The sequence below is a fragment of the Hyperolius riggenbachi genome, chromosome 3 (genome assembly GCF_040937935.1).
Source record: "Hyperolius riggenbachi isolate aHypRig1 chromosome 3, aHypRig1.pri, whole genome shotgun sequence".
NCBI classification, from domain to species: Eukaryota; Metazoa; Chordata; class Amphibia; order Anura; family Hyperoliidae; genus Hyperolius; species Hyperolius riggenbachi.
Window position 1 is genome coordinate 172388684 of NC_090648.1, and position 20052 is coordinate 172408735.

At 43.3% G+C, this 20052-nt stretch overlaps 1 protein-coding gene and 1 long non-coding RNA gene across 7 annotated transcripts in view; one reads left to right on the top strand and one right to left on the bottom strand.

The window, feature by feature from the left end:
- Positions 1–20052, bottom strand: part of LOC137563158 (uncharacterized) — a 246475-nt gene that overhangs the window by 154392 nt on the left and 72031 nt on the right. The window lies entirely within an intron of this gene.
- Positions 1–20052, top strand: part of LOC137563160 (uncharacterized) — a 119752-nt gene that overhangs the window by 79034 nt on the left and 20666 nt on the right. The window contains exon 3 of the long non-coding RNA XR_011030274.1: positions 9219–9336. This is a non-coding gene — a long non-coding RNA (uncharacterized lncRNA). The remainder of the gene's footprint in view (positions 1–9218; positions 9337–20052) is intronic.

A 20052-nucleotide genomic window follows, 5' to 3' on the forward strand; every position in this document is an offset into this window, starting at 1 on the left:
CTACATTTTAGCATTCCCTATCAACTCCCTGGGTCATCCACTTCCTGAGACTTCCAGCTCATCTTGAATAACATCAGGAGTGCCTATGTCAGTGCCCATGTTAATGCCATTTGCATAACTTATACATGGGGACAAGAGGTAAACATAAATTGATCCAACTATGACATCAGCCTTAAGCCCAAGCTACACGATACGATTCTTTGTGCGATTCGATTACGACCCTATTTACGATCCGATTAAATACGACTTGTCCGATTGGGATTCGATTCAATTCGATTTGCCATTACAAAACAATGGCAAATCAAATTGAATTGAATCAAATCCCGATCGGACATGTTGGATTTAATCGGATCATAAATAGAATCGTAATCGAATTGCACAAAGAATTGCATCATGTGGATGGGGCTTTAGATTTCTATTGCTGTTTGTGTTGCTACTGGGGCACAGGAACATCTTTCTGTAAAAAGCCTCAAAGGCACAGGCCTTGAGCAACTGCAGCCCAAGAGGGCACGAGAACATGGAAGAGGAGTTGCTGAATATTAATGCAGAGGCTGTAAATGGAAAATAGAGTCTGAAAATGAGGAGCAACACATGGGAGAGAGTTTCTCCTGCCCAAGGAAAGGGTGCATGAAAGAGAGGGATACTGTACTTGGTGTCACAATCTTTCCTATAGCATGTTCTGTCGGTTGCAGTGGGACTGCAACCGGCCAGTTCTGACTTATCTACTTGCATTCAGTTGCGCATTCGCAATAAGTCTCATTGTCATTTACTATTACTCTGCAGTTCAGAGCAGCTCAGGATGCTGTCGTAACTCTTCCCTTTGTTTGCTGCATTTGAACTACAGCCAGATATCCCTGGATTTCCTACATGCATGTCGTTGCATAGTATTGCATGTATTTGTTTTGAGAGTCTTTCAACTGGTAGCGTGTGATCAAGCTGGCTCAGGATTGCGTAATTACCATTAAGCTGTGTGGGAATTTGCATGCCTGCATCCAATGGCTGATGCCGACACAAAGGTCTGCCTCCCATTTCAGACCCCGCCCGACTAGCGTTCAGCTCTCTGAGTTGTCGTTGGGTCTATGCTGTGAAAGTAGTTATTGTAAAATTGTATAATGCCATGCTCAGTATGTTCATGCCTGCTGGATGTTTGCTGACCTGCGGGGGTCAGTAAGGTCCTTCTGATCCTGATAGTTTGAATTCTGCCAGCACCACGTTGGTGACTGGTAGTATTACTTCTTGCCTTGTACCTGAGGACGTAACAAAAGCAGCGGTTGCCATTAGTTACGTCCTACCTGTTAGTGTTGCCATCGCTGAAGCAGCGACTAGATCCGTTTGTCTGTCTGTGGTCTGTCTTGTTAATTTTCATGACTTGTGCTTTAGCTAGTGAGTTATTTGAGAGCTACATTTCATATAGTATATCAGCACAATATATATATACTCTAGTCAGTCAGCATTGTATTATTGTAATATTGCATATTGTTTTGCGTTCCGACTCTTGCCTGCCTCTTGACTACTAAATCGCCTAGCCCTTCTGTATTACTGCCATCTGATCTATCATGTATGACCCAAGCCTGTTACCGACTACGTCTGTTGTGTATATAATCACATAGTATCTAGCCTGATAGGCGACCCGGAGCTGCAGTTGCGCTGGGCAATCTTGCTCCCTTGTTCATTACTCCTGTGTCCATCTGTGTAGCCTCTTCCATTACCCAGCTATATAGTCTGGAGCACACACGCTGACCCAGAAAGTATTCCTCCCCAGCATTACATTATGTCGGGCCCAACACAAACCCACATGAAGGAGGGCTCTGACACAGTGAGTTATGGTTCCTTGTTTTTCGAAAGAATTGAAAAGCTTGACTGTGAAGCAGCAAGCAAATTTTTGCCTGAATTTGTTAGATTTTTGTTAAACCCAGAGTTTCAGGCTACACCTTTTTTTACCTGGGCTGATCAGATAGTTTGCACTCTGTTCAAAGGCAGACTTTTTGATTGGACACTTGATGTTTTGAATCACACTACTCTGAGGGAAAAGCCTCTAGAATTTATAGCTTTTGTGATCTATAACTGGTTAAGAATATCCTAATTTTCATATCCTCTCAATGAACTCCTAGTAGCTAGTAAGTCAGCTGCATCCAAAAACAATCAGGATGCAGGTGATTACAATCAGCTTTCTCAAACTGCAGTGTTGTTGCCCATAGCAACCAGTCATTTGTGTAGTCACACTAACTTAAAGAGAACCAGAGACGAAGCACCCTCATGTATTTTATTACATTTATCAGTGGGAACTTTTAGTTTTATTCTTCTCAGTCTAATCTATCTGTTATCAACTGTGATACGAATCCACCGACTAATTCAGTCTAGGTTTGACCTGGAATCATTATAGCTGAGTCACTCTTCTGTGGAGTCTTTTCAAGCCCAAGCCTGCCCCCTCCTTGGTCAGATTTCCTATTTAGAGCTGTTGACATTAGAGGGGCTGCTGCTGCTGAGAAAGAAGCTCTGAAACAGACAAGTGTATCTGTGTGCAGTGTGCAGCCAGTCATTATCTACTGTATGCAGTTTCATTTCTATGAGAGACACTTCCTACAGGCAGCCACACAGCATACCAGAATAATAAAGTTGAAAGCAGACAGATGAAAGGCCATATTGGATATTTCCTGGAGCAATAATGGTTAAAAAACACTCAAAAAGGCACACCAGAGTGGCGAAATTATCAGGTAGAGCATTTATTCTTTACAAGCTATCAACTGATATGTTTATTTTGTGTGAATCGTTCATCTCTAGTTCCCTTTAAGATGTTCCATTTTTGATCCTGTGATGCTGAGAATCCCTAAGCAATTACCTTCTGTAAAGAAAAATTATCATTCTGTTTTGTTATTGCCCTTAGCAACCATGCATCAGGTTCCTAGTAATGATTCAGTTAGTCAAGTTGATTCTCTGTCAGAAGTAAACCAAGCCAAGTCCTCTCCTGCTAGCTTCCTGCAGACTGTTCAAGCTGAAAATTATGCCCAGAATAATTGTTTAGTTCCTGACAAGAATGAATGGGATTCTCCGTTTGAAAAATGGGAAATTGAAGCTTTGATTTATAATTTGAAGACTGATCGAGAATATTTCTATGAATTTTACACCGCTAAGAGTGACATAGTTTTGCATGCATGCATTGAGTCTGCTATTTCTTTGATTGCAATGAATCTGTGTGTGCTTGAATTTGTGATTCCTCTGATTGATGCGTGGAATGAGATCTTGTATGATCACTCGAAGTCAGTATGTGCAACACTCAGTAACCAATGTCAATTTTGTCTTTCCGTTGCCCCTAGCAAAGACATCACCTGCTAGCCTTGTTCCCCTTCAACCCAGAAGAGATGCACACCTCGCTTCTCTAGCTCGTTATAATGGCAGCAAGAAGTATTTTTCGACTTTCTTGCAGAATTCAAAAATTTTGAATTCATGTCCTTTCTTCAGATTAGCTACAGCATTTCAGCAGTCCAGGTTTATTGTCCTACTAGCAGACCCAAGCCTGTTTATAAACGGTCTCTAGGTCTGTGTTTTCTCCCCGCCGCCTGTTACTGCTCACGCGAGCGCACTTGCCGCACACCCGGCCACCCGCTTACACACCCGCCCAGCTCCCTGGCCCCATCCTCCTGTCTCTGTGAGGCTGGGTCCGTGCTGCGCACATGCGGAGTAGCAAAAAGCACGGACCCAGCTACACAGGACTTGACACCTTTCGACGTTAGGCGGTCTTGGGGCTGTCACCTTCCCAATGCCTATCAGCGTTATGCGGTCGGGAAGGAGTTAAAAGACTCAAATAGAAAGACGACTATTACACCTACAGATGCTAGTACTGTCTTTTACCCCTCCCACCGGCATACTGTCTTGTTGTAGCCTTTCACTCTGCATTGTCATTTGTTCTCCATATCTAGAGCATCTCTAGAACGTGCCACTTCCACCTGTGCAACATTTCCAAAATACTTCCCTTCCTATCCCCACAGATCACCAAACTCCCGGTACATTTTCTCACTATATCTTGTCTTGACTACTGCTACACCCACGTATCTGGTATTCCTCTAACTAGACTCACACCTATAATAAATCCATCATAAATGCTGCATAATCCTTTTCACCACTCCTCACCTTCTGCTCTTCTCTGCAAATCTGGACACTGGCTTCCATTTCTCCTCAGAATAAGATTCAAACCACCATGATTTTCCTTTAAATCAATCCACTGCTCCTGTCCCACTTACATTCCTGACCTTGTACAAACATACAGGGCCAGGCCGAGGCAGAGGCGAGAGAGGTTCCAGCCTCAGGGTGAAGTGTGGAGGGGGCGCACAACTACAGGGACCTTCTAATGACTTCCTTGCTAATAATCTCTTCTAAAAAATAGCTGCAAAACTTGCTGGATCACATGGGCTGTCTAGTGTTCTACAGCTTAGGTTCTCAGCACGTGATACATAAAAGATGCTTAAAACTATCTTTTCAAAAAAGTACATGAAGTAATACGTTTAAGAAACACAGTCGTACACTGTACTCCATCCTTAGTTCAATAGCTCCAAGATATTTATACCAGAGAAATGGAAGTAGTTAATGGTTTTCTGGTTTAGTAAAAAGTCAAGTTATTTAAGTTTGACAAAATGAGATGCTCAGCATAGGTAGTGCTGTCCATTTTTGTTTATGCATCAAGGGTAAGATTAAAGTGTACCTGAACTCAGAAGCACTTCTACAAATAAAATTAATAAATGAGTGCCCCTCTCAAGCACAATTCTACACATACCTTTTGTTTGCACTTACCATGCTGCTTTCCTTGTTGATTCTGAGAAGCATTATGAAAGTCAATATCACTGACTTAAAGGGAACCTGTACTGAGTAAAATTATTTAAAATAAACACATGAGGTAACTTCAAATGAATATGAAATAGTTACCTTGCCATCAGTTCCTCTCAGAAGCTCACCATTTTCTTCTGACAATGATCCCTTCCAGTTCTGACAACATTTTGTCAGAACTGAAATATATCAGTTGCTGTCAGTTATAGCTGACAGGACAACTGATGTGCCCGGTAATGTCCATGCTTCCCTATGGCTCAAGTGGACGATGTTACAGTTTAACAGTGTGCTGACCAGAAAGCTGTTATGGGGTAATGGCCATTTTCAAAATGGAGGATGGAGAATTCCCTTGATCACAGTGGACAAACAGGATGTGGGAGAGGAGAAAGAGATTGAGGTGTAGACTACACGGGAGGTAAGTATGACTTGTGTATGCTTATTTTGACTTTTAATTTTCAGTTCAGGTTTTCTTTAACATGCCCCTCTATCAGGGGTGTAACTATAAATTATAGGCCCCACCAGCAAAACTTTGATAAGGCCCCCAATGCCCACACCCTTTACTTTGCCTACCCCTGGTGACCCTCACAGCCTGGGGGCCCATCTTTAAAGAGAACCCGAGGTCGCGAGGTGGGTTCTAAGAATGCTATCAGCACACAGAGGCTGGGTCTACATATACTGCCCAGCCTCTGTTGCTAAACAGTTCCCCCCACAGGCCCCCCTGCACTCTGCTTGCTGCCCCCCATAAATCATATGCCGAGCTGTTGACACACAGCGCGTCGCAGCTGGCTGTTTACTTCTGCACCTGTCAGTCTCGCCGCTCCCCTGCCTCGTCCGTAGCTCCCGTCCCCGCCCGTGTCCCTTCCCTTCAATCAGCAGGAAGGAAAGGGAGGCATGCGGGGACCGGAGCTATGGAGGGGGCGGAGGAGCGGCGAGACTGACAGATGCAGAGGTAAACAGCCGGCTGTGACATGCTGTGTGTCAACAGCTAGGCGTATAATTTATGGGGGGCAAGCAAAGCGCAGGGGGCCTGTGGGGGGAACTGTATAGCAACAGAGGCTGGGCAGTATATGCAGACCCAGCCTCTGTGTGCTGATAGCATTCTTAGAAGCCACCACAGGTTCTCTTTAAAGGGTCATAAAACAAGTGTGGACATCAGGATCTTCACACCTATAACAAGTGTAGGCACAAAAACACCTGAACTGAAGTATGGACCTCTCTATCAGAGCTGCAGGTATGGGAGATGATCTGAAAGCACCCTGAGGGAAAAAGCTGAGACAATGGGAAAAAGCTGAGCCCTGGTGGTGCAGTAGGTCACAGAGAATATAATAAGTGAAAATTGTAGAATGCGGTATTCATAAAGGGAGGTTGCAGACAGGCAACCAACCACTACAGGCAGGTGGAGATGAACAAATCCGACTCCACTCGAGTATCCAACCCACCCAGTCGAGCTCTTGATACAAAATTGCTAAATGGTTCCAAAGTGTAGCAAAGCCACTAGTGAATCAAATAGAATACCCCTTCAAAGGGGGGTGAGAAGCACAAAAGTGGAAAAGAGACGCCCAGGGAATCATTAAAATTAAGTTAAAAACACATAAAATAGAAAAATGTGAGGTAGCTTACCTCAATGAAGATAAATTCATTTACATAATTAATTTTAAAATGCACTGGCCAGGAGTAAAACCGACCTTAAGGCACCATTTCTGAAAACAAAGCAGTACATTCTGATGTGGCAGAACGGTTCAAGCTTCCAGATGCCCTGAAATTCATCAGTGATCCAATCACACTATCACCTACTGCATGACCTTGGCCTGAAGTTGTGAGTTAGCAGCTGTTACAATACTTTGCAGACTGTCTGGGACAGCAACCTCTGGATCTCCACATTATGAATGCTAATTCCATTTGTCCGCGCTGCAGATGCCCTTGTACACAGGGCTGTTTGCAGTCTTTATCATGTTTATGGATACTGAGGGGCCTCAGCGGAGGCCTGTCACTAGTAAAAGAACTAGAAAGGCGTAACAGAAGTTCCCTCAAGACTCTCAGGGTCTTGAATTAAACAATACACGTGGCTAATAGAGTGTGAAAGGGCAATACCAGGGCACTAATTAAAAGACCGCTATAAGTAGAACACTAGAGTCACTTCATGTGTAATATGTGAACTAACTGGCAGTGTATGCATATGAAGAGACCCACATTAGCACATAAACGGAAATATGTGACATTTATGTATCTGTTCAGTGTAGTATGTTGCCTTGTAGGCAAAATGAAGCAAGCAAATGACAGCTGTTAGGTATTACTATTCTCTGTAGAATAAATGCTCAGAAAGTCATATGTGTGATAGGAAACATCATTCATCACTAGAACACCTTGATTTTCCATTTTAATCATTTCTGCTCTGAGACGTACTTGAAATTTTCTTATTTTAAAAAAAATCCATAAATGTTAATAAAGACTCTCTAGCATAAAGTGACATGTAAATGATGCCGTTTCTGTATAGCGGCTCTTTAAGATACATGATAAATGATGCTGATTATGAGAGAGACAATTATGGATTGTTGCCCTTTAAACTCAGCTTTCTAGCGATAAAATAAATGGAAAGTGTGAGACTTTTGAAACAACCAGCAACCGCCCGCTGGAGAGATGTGAAATTTCCCAGCCTGACTTGCCAAGTATGTGCTAGCTTAACAAAAGATAAGGGAAATGTACAATAGCTGTTTCCCTTTGTCTATGACAACTGTTTTAAAGTCCAGTTATGATAACGCATTTTCTCAAGAGCTTTACAGAGCAAATTATAGAGTTTATATCACTGACCGTCCCTCGGAGGGGCTCTCAGCCCTAGAATATAGTCAGGTGTTAAAGCGGACTCAAACCGAACATTTTTTTAATTCAAAATATTTAGTTGCACCACTCTGACACATACAAATATAAATAAACACTCCTTCAAGCCTATGAGCATTTCAGTGCATGCTTTTCACTCCTCTCTTTGCATAACTAGGGTTATACAGGTGGCAGCCATTAGCAATTCCTCCTTTGCTGGACACCATCTACTCCACCAGTTTGCCGGATTATTTGCCGGCAATATGAAAGGAAGGGAGGGGTTTCTCCAATAAATGTAAAATATTTTATATTTGTCATCATGCAGCTGAAAAAAGGCTGCTATTTATTATTATAATTTAGAAAATAGATTTTATTTCTGAAATGTTGTGTTTTTAGTTTGGGTCCACTTTAAAGTGGACCTGAACTCAGATCTCCTCTCTGCTCTAAAAGATACACAACAGCATAATAACCTTTAAAGCCAATGGGTACCGCTATAAAAAAAAAAGTCAGATACTCACCTAAGGAGAGGGAAGGCTCGGTCCTAATGAGCCTTCCCTCTCCTCTCCCGGGGGCCCTCGGTGCTGCGCTTGCTCCCCCGTTCGCGTCCGCCGCAGGGACTTCGGAGGTCTTCGGGAGCACTCGGGCTTCCGAAGACGGGCCGCTCCATACTACGTACGTGCGAGCGCGTCGTAGAGGGCGCTCGCGCATGCGTAGTATGGAGTGGCCCCGTCCTCGGGAGCCCGAGCACTCCCGAAGGCTTCCGAAAGCTCCCTTCGGCATGCGGAAGTGGCAGTATTTGACCGAACTGGTCGAATACTGCCACGTGGGATCCTGCGCGGGACCGGGCACCGGGAGAGGAGAGGGAAGGCTCATTAGGACCGAGCCTTCCCTCTCCTTAGGTGAGTATTTGACTTTTTCTTTTTTGAAACGGTAAACATTCACTTTAAACAAAAAAACATTTCTTTGTTACAGCTGATACAAATCATAAAATACATCTGCACAGTTGCTACTTCCTGATTCATGGAAGCAGACATATTGTTTCCAGCCGGTGCTTTCAAATGGGCTTATCTGCTTATCTGCCATAGGCAGTCATGTGACACGGGAGAGATCACATTACAACTTGTGATTATATACAAATGAGGAGGAATTACACAGGCTAAACTCTTTAAATACATACAGGGTGCATTTCTGTTATGTTTTCCTTGTGTCCTGTGCAAGAGTTCAGGTTCAATTTAAGGGTCAGCTCTCCTGAACATGCAAATCATCTCTTTCTGCCCCTGGAAGCAAGGCTGCCCATTCAGAACCGCTGGTGTACAGTGAGCCTGTAGCTAATATATTTTAGAGAGCCACACCAATCCAATAGACATAAATCCTGACACTGACTTATTGGTCCTCATCAGTGCATGGTATGGATTGATATGGCACTATGGGATAGGACAATGTCTTCCACACACCTCAGCTCTGTGTTATTCAAAAAAAATGCGTGCTCTGCATGTCAAACAACGCTATTTTTACGTTTTATTAATTATTGTACAATAGATGATTTCTGAGCAGGTTCTGAGCTGGTTTATTTCTGATCCTTCCAGATACTCCTGTTATAGCCTGATAAAGTGGGCATAGGCCTGTGAAACACCTTGCAATTTTGGAGTTACGAATAAAGCGATTTTCTGTTGATCATTGACCATTTTGAGTCTGCTTGGGGAGGTAAGTCTACCCCTACCTCCCTTTTACAGCTGTTTTTAAATATTTTATTCCTCACTTTCCATTACTTGGTTGCCTTAGTGGTAACCCACCCTGTGAGTACCTCACTTTCATTATTTACAAGATACACCGTCTGGCATTAACTTACTACACTATCAAGGGCTCATTATTATTTTTCTCTTTGTGATTTTTAAAAATATATCACTCCACTAAGATAGCACCCAGCAGTGCAGAAACTCATCGAATATGTATCCATGGGCCAAAGGCGCTTCTCAATGTTCCGTACAGCTCATTTCCTCTACTCTCTGTATTTAGCCAGTGAGTGAATCAATCGGGTGTGAATATGTGACACCAAAAGTAGGAAAAGCAACATATGCTAGACTACAGCTCCCTGCATCTTGTATTACAGTAGCAACCATGTATCCTCTACATATGCAGTTCACAGGAAGTAGATTGGGAGCAATTTAAGACCTGGTACCAGGAAACTACTAAAGGCTTGTACACAAGTCCAACATGCACACAACCACATGACCAACACGACAAATCACACAACCTGACGAACTACACGACCTGTATGCCTAGACGGTTAAACTACCAACTAAATTAACATACTGCGCACACAAAAGGAATGACGGACTACACATTCAAAACCAGTACAAATCTTTCAAACAACTTGTACACATGCACCAACTGCATGATATCAGACCAACATAGATCCGACAGTTGGATTGGGCAAACCGCCTGTTATCAGTTGCTTGTCCAGTTGTTTACACGCATACATATGCCTGTTTATCGTCCAACAGACTAAAGTCAGATGTTGATCAGGCTGCAGGCTGGTCCGTGTGTACTTAGCTTAACCACTTCAGGACCACAGTCTTTTCGCCCCTTAAGGACCAGAGCCTTTTTCTCCATTCAGACCACTGCAGCTTTCACGGTTTAATGCTCGGTCATACAACCTACCACCTAAATGAATTTTACCTCCTTTTCTTGTCACTAATACAGCTTTCTTTTGATGCTATTTGATTGCTGCTGCGAGTTTTACTTTTTATTATATTCATCAAAAACGACATGAATTTTGTCAAAAAAATGACTTTTTTAACTTTCTGTGCTGACATTTTTCAAATAAAGTAAAATTTCCTATACATTTGAGCGCGAAAGTTATTCTGCTACATCTCTTTGATAAAAAAAAAACCATTCAGTGTATATTTATTGGATTGGGTAAAAGTTATAGCGTTTACAAACTATGGTGCCAAAAGTGAATTTTCCCATTTTCAAGCATCTCTGACTTTTCTGCGCACCTGTCAGGTTTCATGAGGGGCTAAAATTCCAGGATAGTACAAATACCCCCCAAATGACCCCATTTTGGAAAGAAGACATCCCAAAGTATTCAGTGAGAGGCATGGTGAGTTCATAGAAGATTTTATTTTTTGTCACAAGTTAGCAGAAAATGACACTTTGTGACAACAACAACAAAAAAAAAAATTTCCATTTCTTCTAACTTGCGACAAAAAAAAAATGAAATCTGCCACGGACTCACTATGCTCCTCTCTGAATACCTTGAAGTGTCTACTTTCCAAAATGGGGTCATTTGTGGGGTGTGTTCACTGTCCTGGCATTTTGGGGGGTGCCTAATTGTAAGCACCCCTGTAAAGCCTAAAGATGCTCATTGGACTTTGGGCCCCTTAGCGCAGTTAGGCTGCAAAAAAGTGCCACACATGTGGTATTGCCGTACTCAGGAAAAGTAGTATAATGTGTTTTGGGGTGTATTTTTACACATACCCATGCTGGGTGGGAGAAATATCTCCGTAAATGACAATTTTTTTATTTTTTTTACACACAATTGTCTATTTATAGAGATATTTCTCCCACTCAGCATGGGTATGTGGAAAAATACACCCCAAAACACATTATACTACTTCTCCTGAGTACGGCGATACCACATGTGTGGCACTTTTTTGCACCCTAACTGCGCTAAGGGACCCAAAGTCCAATGAGTACCTTTAGGATTTCACAGGTCATTTTGAGAAATTTCGTTTCAAGACTACTCCTCACGGTTTAGGGCCCCTAAAATGCCAGGACAGTATAGGAACCCCACAAATTACCCCATTTTAGAAAGAAGACACCCCAAGGTATTCCATTAGGAGTATGGTGAGTTCATAGAAGATTTTTTTTTTTTGTCACAAGTTAGCGGAAATTGATGTTAATTGTTTTTTTTCACAAAGTGTCATTTTCCGCTAACTTGTGACAAAAAATAAAATCTTCTATGAACTCACCATACTCCTAACGGAATACCTTGGGGTGTCTTCTTTCTAAAATGGGGTCATTTGTGGGGTTCCTATACTGCCCTGGCATTTTAGGGGCCCTAAACCGTGAGGAGTAGTCTTGAAACCAAATGTCGCAAAATGACCTGTGAAATCCTAAAGGTACTCATTGGACTTTGGGCCCCTTAGCGCACTTAGGGTGCAAAAAAGTGCCACACATGTGGTACCGCCGTACTCAGGAGAAGTAGTATAATGTGTTTTGGGGTGTATTTTTACACATACAGATGCTGGGTGGGAGAAATATCTCTGTAAATGACAATTATTTGATTTTTTTTACACACAATTGTCCATTTACAGAGAGATTTCTCCCACCCAGCATGGGTATGTATAAAAATACACCGCAAAACACATTATACTACTTCTTCTGAGTACGGCGATACCACATGTGTGACACTTTTTTGCAACCTAGGTGCGCTAAGGGGCCTAACGTCCTATTCACAGGTCATTTTGAGGCATTTGGATTCTAGACTACTCCTCACGGTTTAGGGCCCCTAAAATGCCAGGGCAGTATAGGAACCCCACAAGTGACCCCATTTTAGAAAGAAGACACCCCAAGGTATTCTGTTAGGGGTATGGTGAGTTCATAGAAGATTTTATTTTTTGTCACAAGTTAGTGAAAAATGACACTTTGTGAAAAAAACAATAAAAATCCAATTTCCTCTAACTTTTGACAAAAAATAAAATATTCTATGAACTCATCATACACCTAACAGAATACCTTGGGGTGTCTTCTTTCTAAAATGGGGTCACTTGTGGGGTTCCTATACTGCCCTGGCATTTTACGGGCCCAAAACTGTGAGTAGTCTGGAAACCAAATTTCTCAAAATGACTGTTCAGGGGTATAAGCATCTGCAAATTTTGATGACAGGTGGTCTATGAGGGGGCAAATTTTGTGGAAGCGGTCATAAGCAGGGTGGCCTCTTAGATGACAGGATGTATTGGGCCTGATCTGATGGATAGGAGTGCTAGGGGGGTGACAGGAGGTGATTGATGGGTGTCTCAGGGGGCGGTTAGAGGGGAAAATAGATGCAATCAATGCACTGGGGACGTGATCGGAAGGGGGTCTGAGGGGGATATGAGGGTTTGGCCGAGTAATCAGGAGCCCACACGGGGCAAATTAGGGCCTGATCTGATGGGTAGGTGTGCTAGGGGGTGACAGGAGGTGATTGATGGGTGTCTCAAGGTGTGATTAGAGGGGGGAAATAGATGCAAGCAATGCACTGGCGAGGTGATCAGGGCTGGGGTCTGAGGGCGTTCTGAGGTGTGGGCGGGTGATTGGGTGCCCGCAAGGGGCAGATTAGGGTCTAATCTGATGGGTAACAGTGACAGGTGGTGATAGGGGGTGATTGATGGGTAATTAGTGGGTGAGAAGATCTGCGGGCGATCTATTGGTGTGGGTGGGTGATCAGATTGCCCGCAAGGGGCAGGTTAGGGGCTGTTTGATGGGTGGCAGTGACAGGGGGTGACAGGGGGTGATTGATGGGTGGCAGTGACAGGGGGTGATTGATGGGTGATTGACAGGTGATCAGTGGGTTATTACAGGGAATAACAGATGTAAATATTGCACGGGCGAATTGATAAGGGGGGGTCTGAGGGCAATCTGAGCGTGTGGGCGGGTGATTGGGTGCCCGCAAGGGGCAGATTAGGGTCTAATCTGATGGGTAACAGTGACAGGTGGTGATAGGGGGTGATTGATGGGTAATTAGTGGGTGTTTAGAGGAGATAAGAGATGTAAACAATGGATTTGGGAGGTGATCTGATGTCGGATCTGCGGGCGATCTATTGGTGTGGGTGGGTGATCAGATTGCCCGCAAGGGGCAGGTTAGGGGCTGTTTGATGGGTGGCAGTGACAGGGGGTGATTGATGGGTGGCAGTGACAGGGGGTGATTGATGGGTGATTGACAGGTGATCAGTGGGTTATTACAGGGAATAACAGATGTAAATATTGCACGGGCGAATTGATAAGGGGGGGTCTGAGGGCAATCTGAGCGTGTGGGCGGGTGATTGGGTGCCCGCAAGGGGCAGATTAGGGTCTAATCTGATGGGTAACAGTGACAGGTGGTGATAGGGGGTGATTGATGGGTAATTAGTGGGTGTTTAGAGGAGATAAGAGATGTAAACAATGGATTTGGGAGGTGATCTGATGTCGGATCTGCGGGCGATCTATTGGTGTGGGTGGGTGATCAGATTGCCCGCAAGGGGCAGGTTAGGGGCTGTTTGATGGGTGGCAGTGACAGGGGGTGATTGATGGGTGGCAGTGACAGGGGGTGATTGATGGGTGATTGACTGGTGATCAGTGGGTTATTACAGGGAATAACAGATGTAAATATTGCACGGGCGAATTGATAAGGGGGGGTCTGAGGGCAATCTGAGCGTGTGGGCGGGTGATTGGGTGCCCGCAAGGGGCAGATTAGGGTCTAATCTGATGGGTAACAGTGACAGGTGGTGATAGGGGGTGATTGATGGGTAATTAGTGGGTGTTTAGAGGAGATAAGAGATGTAAACAATGGATTTGGGAGGTGATCTGATGTCGGATCTGCGGGCGATCTATTGGTGTGGGTGGGTGATCAGATTGCCCGCAAGGGGCAGGTTAGGGGCTGATTGATGGGTGGCAGTGACAGGGGGTGATTGACGGGTGATTGACGGGTGATTGACAGGTGATTGACAGGTGATCAGGGGGGATAGATGCATACAGTACACGGGGGGGGGGTCTGGGGGGGGGGGTCTGGGGAGAATCTGAGGGGTGGGGGGGTGATCAGGAGGGAGTAGGGGGCAGATTAGGGACTTAAAAATAAAATAGCGTTGACAGATAGTGACAGGGAGTGATTGATGGGTGATTAGGGGGATGACTGGGTGCAAACAGTGGTCTGGGGGGTGGGCAGGGGGGGGTCTGAGGGGTGCTGTGGGCGATCAGGGGGCAGGGGAGGGGGAAATCAGTGTGCTTGGGTGCAGACTAGGGTGGCTGCAGCCTGCCCTGGTGGTCCCTCGGACACTGGGACCACCAGGGCAGGAGGCAGCCAGTATAATAGGCTTTGTATACATTACAAAGCCTATTATACTTGTTACATGCGGCGATCCGGGTGCTAGTAACCCGCCGGCGCTTCCGAACGGCCGGCGGGTTACAACGAACGGTGGGCGGAGCCAGTCCCCGGCGGCTGATCGCATCACGAATGACGCGATCGCCGCACAGCCACTCCCGCAGCCGCCCCCGCCGATGGGCGTATTGCGGTCGTTTGGGCCCGGTCTTTGCCGCCGCCCATCGGCTGGGGGCGGTCGTTAAGTGGTTAAAGAGGAACTCCAGTGAAAATAATTTAATATAAAAAGGTGCTTAATTTTTACAATATTTATGTATACATGATTTAGTCAGAGTTTGCTCATTGTAAAATCTTTCCTCTCCCAGATTCACATTCTGACATGTATTACATGGTGACATTGTTACTGTGGGCAGATTATGTAGCTGTTCTGGCTTTAACAGACAGCTATAAACAGCCATTTCCTGTGTGTGTCATTGTTACATTGTGGCAGTTTGCCCAGAGTACCGTACGGTACCAGAGCCTCTTGTGGGAGGGGTTTCAGCACAAAATCAGTCATACAGCGCCCCCTGATGGTCTGTTTGTGAAAATCATTATATTTTTCATGTAAAAGTGGGTATCAGCTACTGATTGGGATAAAGTTCAATTCTTGGTCGGAGTTTCTCTTTAAGACAGTAGAGGTCTGAAGGCTGTAAGGATAGGTGCACTGCTGCAGGCAAGCAGAGCTGTTCAGTGCTAAAGGTAATATTTGTCATTTACACCACTCAACATGATTATTTGAGAATGTGTTTCATTTTGAGTTTACGTGGGCTTTTAGTGGGTACTTGTCGCCTGCCATTTGTTATTGTAACATTTTGCATTTTGTACTTCACTTGTAGTTTCAAAAATGAGTTCCTGTACTGCAAAAAAAAATTATATACCTAAGACTGAAAACACTGCAGATGTAATTACAGCTCAGATAAAAGCACTTCAGACTTATGAGGATTTATCCACGATCTGTTAACACAGGTCAGTGTAAATATTAGGAAACTAACACAACTCTGCAACAACAGAGAATGTTGAAATGATGTCAACAGAAGGAGCATCATCTCTTCATGGGAAAACAGGCAGTGCTGCAATATGGTAAATATTCACTTAACAGGAAAATCCACAGTGGTTTATTGTGGCTAGTCAGCAGCAATTGTCCTATGCTACATCTCTCAAATATACTTACATGTTTAATTCAAAGTGTAGAAGTCAGTAATACGAATATAAAAATAATGCATAATTGGGTTGATAACAGCCTTTATGTTACATAGTTACATAGTTATTACATAGTTATTTGGGTTGAAAAAATACATACTTCCATCAAGTTCAACCAGAGAACAAAGCACAACACCAGCCCGCTCCCTCACATATCCCTGTTGATCCAGAGGAAGGCGAAAAACCCTTACAAGGCATGGTCCAATTAGCCCCAAAAGGGAAAAAATTCCTTCCCGACTCCAGATGGCAATCAGATAAAATCCCTGGATCAACATCACTGGGCATTACTTAGTAATTGTAGCCATGGAGGTCTTTCAACGCAAGGAAAGCATCTAAGCCCCCTTTAAATGCAGGTATAGAGTTTGCCATAATGACTTCCTGTGGCAATGCATTCCACATCTTAATCACTCTTACTGTAAAAAACCTTTTCCTAAATAAATAGCTAAAACGTTTTTCCTCCATGCGCAGATAATGTCCTCGAGTCCTTTGAGAAGGCCTAGGGACAAAAAGCTCAGCTTTTATATTGCCCTCTGATGTATTTATACATGTTAATTAGATCCCCTCTAAGGAGTCTTTTCTCTAGACTAAATAAACCCAGTTTATCAAACCTTTCTTGGTAAGTGAGACCTTCCAACACACGTATCAATTTTGTTGCTCGTCTCTGCACCTGCTCTAAAACTGCAATATCTTTCCTGTAATGTTGTGCCCAGAACTGAATTCCATATTCCAGATGTGGCCTTACTAGAGAGTTAAACAGGGGCAATATTATGCTAGCATCTTGAGTTTTTATTTCTCTTTTAATGCATCCCCAAATTTTGTTAGCTTTAGCTGCAGTGGCTTGGAATTGAGTACGATTATTTAAGTTGTTGTCGATGAGTACTCCTAAGTCCTTCACCAAGTTTGATGTCCCCAACTGTATCCCATTTATTTTGTATGGTGCTAGACCATTGGTACAACCAAAATGCATTACTTTACATTTTTCAACATTGCATTTCATCTGCCATTTTTGTGCCCATATAGCCATCCTATCCAGATCCTGTTGCAATATGTCCCTATCTTCCTGTGATTTGACGATTCTGCACAATTTTGTATAATCTGCAAAAATAGCAACTTTGCTTTCTACTGCATCTACTTGGTCATTAATAAATAAATTGATGAGCACTGGACCCAGTACAGACCCCTGTGGGACTCCACTGCTAACAGTCACCCATTTTGAGTATGATCCATTGTCCACAACTCTTTTTCTGTCCATTAGCCAGTTCCCTATCCATGCACACAGACTCTTCCCCAGTCCTTGCATCCTCAACTTTTGCACCAGACTTTTGTGTGGAACAGTGTCGAAGGCCTTTGCAAAGTCCAAATATATCACATCTACAGCATTCCCAATATCCACATTAGCGTTCACTACCTCATAAAAGCTGAGCATGTTAGTCAAACAGGACCTGTCTTTAGTAAACCCATGTTGATGCTGAGGAATAAGATTATTTTCTACTATGAAGTCATGTATAGTATCTCTTAGTAACCCCTCAAATACTTTGCATACAACTGATGTTAAGCTTACAGGACTATAATTTCCTGGATCTGATTTTTTGCCCTTCTTAAATAATGGGAAAACGCGGGCTGTACGCCAATCCCCTTGGACTCTGCCAGTTGAAAGAGAGTCACAAAAGATAAGATAAAGGGGTTTATCTATAACTGAACTTAATTCCCTTAGGACCTGAGGATGCATGCCACCCGGGCAAGATGCCTTGTCTATTTTTTTTTTTATTTTTTTTTCTTGTCTATTTTTAATTTATTTAGTCTTGCCTTCACTTCCTCCTGTGTTAAGTATTTAATATTACAGTTGGAAGATTGAGACTTTTCTGCATCTGTAATTTGCAACAGTGATGTTTCCCTTGTGAAGACAGAAGCAAAGAAAGCATTTAATAACTCTGCCTTACCTTGGTCATCCACCATTGAGTTCCCTCCCTCATCCTTTAGGAGTCCAATACAGTCAACCTTTCTTTTTTTAGAGTTGATGTACTTGTAAAACTTCTTTGGGTTAGATTTGATATCCCTAGCGATTTGATTTTCAGCTTCAATCTTTACCAGCCTAATTTTTTTTACAACTTTTATTGCACTCCTTATAATTGCTTAATGCAGCCTCGGCCCCCTTCTGTTTTAGGACCTTATAGGCATTCTTTTTCCCCTTCATTTTATCTCTAACCTTTCTATTAATCCATAGAGGCCTTTTTTTTATTCCTAGACATTTTGTTTCCATATGGGATATACATACTACAATATTGATTGAGAATAAGTTTAAAAGCTTGCCATTTCCCTTCAGTGTCCTCCCCTTGTAGTACATTATCCCAGTTCACCAAACTTAGTGCCTTCCTGAGTTGATTGAACTTTGCTTTTCTAAAATTCATAGTTTTAGTGGTCCTGCTGCCCCGCGGCCTAACAGTCACCAGATCAAACGTTATCATGTTGTGATCACTATTTCCCAAATGTTCTTGAACCTGCACATTTGATACATTATCTGGTCTATTAGAAATTATCAAATCCAGTAACGCATTCCCCCTAGTTGGTTCCGTTACCATTTGAGTCAAGTAATTGTCCTGTAGTGCTGCCAGAAATCTGCTGCTTTTACCAGAATGGGTAGCCTCAATACTCCAGTCAATGTCTGGAAAGTAACCCATAACTATGACCTCATTTTTACTTGCAGCTTTTTCAATCTGCTGTAATAATTGCAGTTCTGCAGCTTCATGAATATGTGGTGGCCTGCAGCATACCCCAATAAGCAATTGGCAACCTTTATTTCCACCATGCATATTTCATCTTCACAATCTTTCTCCATCTCATTGTTCAGGACAGCTGTAAAAGAATTCTTAACAAAGAGACAAACCCCTCCACCTTTTTTCCCTGTTCTATCCTTCCTAAACACATTGTATCCCTCTAAATCTGCTATCCAGTCATGGCTTTCATCCATCCATGTCTCGGTTATTCCCACAATGTCATAGCCTTTGTCAATCAGAATGAACTCTAGTTTGTCCATTTTATTTGCAAGGCTCCTAGCATTGGTTACCATGCACTTTATATTTTTACCACCACATTTTCCAATTTTGGTTACCTGAAATGGGCTACTTGAAGTTTTACCAACCTCCTTACTCTTTACACTGTCTCCACCCCCCATAATGTTAGGCTCCCACTGTCTTTTTACCTTATCTTGTCTACATATTGAGACTTTACCCTCCCGCCTCCCCCCAGATTCTAATTTAAAATCTCCTCCAACCGTTTAGCCATCTTCTCCCCCAATGCAGCTGCACCCTCCACATTAACGTTTCGTGCTAAAACTGTCGGTTCCAACGGATCCGTTCTTTGTTTCGAACGGATCCGCTGTGGACCGATTTAAATCCGCTTCCGGTCCGTTTCAGTTTCGTTTGTATCCGTTTAAAATTTTGGAATACATTTTGTATCAGTTTCCGTTTTAAAGGGGAAGTTCTTACTCCGAGATATTAGCTATTGCTGCCCCTTCCTTCTTACTTTTGTGAGTCCCATGTGGGGGCTTCCTCTGGACAGGAGACGGGGCTTCCTCTAGACAGGGGGCGAGGCTTCCTTCTGGCTAACGCTCTTCTAAACTGCAGTTTGAAATGCGGAAGGCAGGGCTAACGGCAGGTGGGGCATGGCTTATCGTGACAAACTACATTTCTCTTCATTGTTGCCCAAGTAAATGGTTGTCGCTGAGCAGGTGGCAGGGCTTCCTGTGTACCATAGCAGGAATCAGAGCAACCCCCCTGTTAGGAAGTCACACACTCACATTCCACTGGCAGCGATCTCCCCTGTTGCTGAATCATTTTGCTGTCCTGTGTGAGTGAGTGTCCTGTGTGACAGACTGACTTTTCAAAATGCAATTTCTCTTGAATGGCAGCATCACAAATTGTGTGAGCAATAGAATAATACCCTTCTCACCTTTGTAAAAAAATAAAAATCTAGGGTTTTGAAAATCAAAACAAATACTCCTTATAAGTCCATGGCGTGAGGCTTGCAGATCACTGTAAATGACTTGAAGGTGGAAGTGACATTTACACAGCAGTTAGCGGAGTTACGCTTTAAATCTTGTAATGTTCTTATGCGGTAGATCACGT